We start from the raw sequence: 2,672 nt of genomic DNA on the forward strand, positions 1-2,672 counted from the left end.
TCCACAAAGGATTCATAAAGTAATCAACTCTTAAAATCATTTTCAACAAGGTTTGTCTCTCAAAATCACAACATTAGAAATAATTGAGCATTTAAGCTAAAATTGAGTAAACAAGTTCCAAAGCCTCAACTAAGCATACCTCTAGGCTACTTATAAGTACAATAGAGGATACAATTACGTTTCACCGGCCGAATGTGACGAAATCATGAAAATCACAAAATTCGTCTGACTTTATCACTTTTCAAGAAATTTCCATTTTCAAATCAAAACAAGTTAGATCCCTCACACCATAGTTTAAATACCATTAAACACCTTAATTGAACTCATAAAACTCAAGTTTGAAGTTAAGAAACATTCCATAAAGTTTGGGTTGACTTAGAAATAGTTATGCGGAATTTTCGTAAAATTTCCCTAAGAACAAACCAAAAATCATTTTCAAGTCAAACCAAAGCCTCTGGAAAGCTAACAAAATTCTCTACACCTTTCATGTTTACGTCAAAAGCCAAATCAAAACAGAAATGTGAGAAAAAGACGCAAGAACACAAAACAGGCGTGCTATCTAACAGTAGCTTCTGAACAGGATCAGCTCCTGAACAGGGTCAGCTTCTGAACTGCGTCAGCTTCTGAACAACGTCAGCTTCTGAACAGCGTCAGCTTCTGAACTGCGTCAGCTTCTGAACAGTATCAGCTTTTGAACAGCGTCAGCTTCTGAACAGCGTCAACTTCTGAACTGCGTCAGCTTCTGAACAGGCTTGCTTCAGTTCAGAAATTAAACTTTCGGGTTTTAACCCATTTTCACCCAAAAATCCCAATTTTGATCATTCCAAACCCCAAAACTTAATCCCAAAGGTGTTTATAGGTCATATAGCATTCAAAACACTTAAACATACATAAGTTTTGAGATTAAAACATCAACACAACAAAATTCATCAAATCACCAAACTTCCACAACTTTCAACAACAACAACAACATTTCTCATCACCAATTCACAAATTCATGATACCCAATGCATCAATTCATCAACAACACATGTTAAAGCAGCAACAACAACAATTGAACATGAATTCATCAACAATTCAACAAACCACAACTTCATTCATCATCAATTTCATACAAAAACATATCATGTTCATATCTACCCATTTTGACATACAAATTCAACAACAACAACTCAATTAACATTCAATTCATGCATATAATCATGTCAATAAAATTAAGCATGAAATTCTACAACCAAAATCAAATTAAGCACTTAACCACAATTATGCAAAGAATTAGGGAAGAATTAAACTAAAGGATTATGATTAAAGCCTAACCCCCTTACCTTAATTCTTCTCAACGCCAACTAAGGCTTCACTTTAGCTCCAATCCTAGCTCCAATCCTTGAAGCTTGACCTCCCTCTAGCCTTCTCTAGATCTCCTCTTCAAACCCTTGTCTTCTCTCTATCTCTATCTCTATCTCTTCTCAATTGAAAATGAAAAATGTTGGCAAAACCCTATTCCCTCTACCAACTAGAGCTTATATAGGTTCACCTAATTGGGCTCAACTCACCACACCTTAATGGGCCTAACCCATTTCTATTCTAACCCACAAATGTTACTACTCACTTAACGGTAAAATGTAACACTAACAGTCAACTACCGGTAATTAAAATAAATTACTACAACTCCCTAGCACTTAGTAAAATAACCACTCTTACTAAGTACTAAAAACAATCTTATCAAAATTACAAAATTACCCCTACTCGTGAAATGACCGAAATACCCTTCTAACACCGAATTCTACAATTCCCGACCAAAAATACACACAGAGTCAAATAATCACATAAGAGCACATATAACACACATAAATAAATAAAATAAATAATAAAATAAATCTAGCGAAAAATCGGGCTGTTACAATGGACACCAGTGCCAAGCACGGGCTAGAATTACGACTATTTTTTTTATTTCCTAAAATCTAATTAAAGGGCAAATGCATTATTTTATACACAATATATCAATTGAATGTATCATTACCGTATTTTTTTATTGCATATTATATATAAATATCAACGCGTAGATAGTTATTTGGATTTTCGTATCTTTAAACAATAACGATTTAACAGATGTAACGTTGAAATATTAATATTTAACGCCGGAATATTTTACACGGATGACTAAAATTTATTTGGGAGTTCTGCCTATAGCTGGGGGTGTTAGGGTCTCGAGCCCAACCAATGCATACACAATGAATTGTCCTTACCTAACGAAATGTCTCTACCATATGCCCTTATATATAGTTTCCTTCTAATTCCATGATTTCTATAGCGGAAACCCTTATATATACAAAGTTAATTTCGTGCATACACTTGATTCATCCTAACATCTAACACGAATTTGTAATTATTCAATCGTGTAACAAATAAGTATAACAAAAAATGACAAAGACACCAACTATTTATCACATACATAATTTTTTTGCAATGGCCACCATTTTTTAACTGAGCATATTACAAAATAACCCAACAAAAAAAAATCACAACAGAAAAGGCTAGATAAATGGACTACAAAACTGTCATGTGCATGCACATAGACATAGGCGCCCCAAAGAACAAAGAAAAAAAAAGACGGATACACATAGCAGATTGTATCAAAAATGAGTTACGACTTACAATAGGAAAAATGAGAA

Source organism: Medicago sativa, chromosome 6 (genome assembly GCF_051527215.1).
Source record: "Medicago sativa cultivar Bolivia chromosome 6, Bolivia_mono, whole genome shotgun sequence".
Lineage (NCBI taxonomy): Eukaryota > Viridiplantae > Streptophyta > Magnoliopsida > Fabales > Fabaceae > Medicago > Medicago sativa.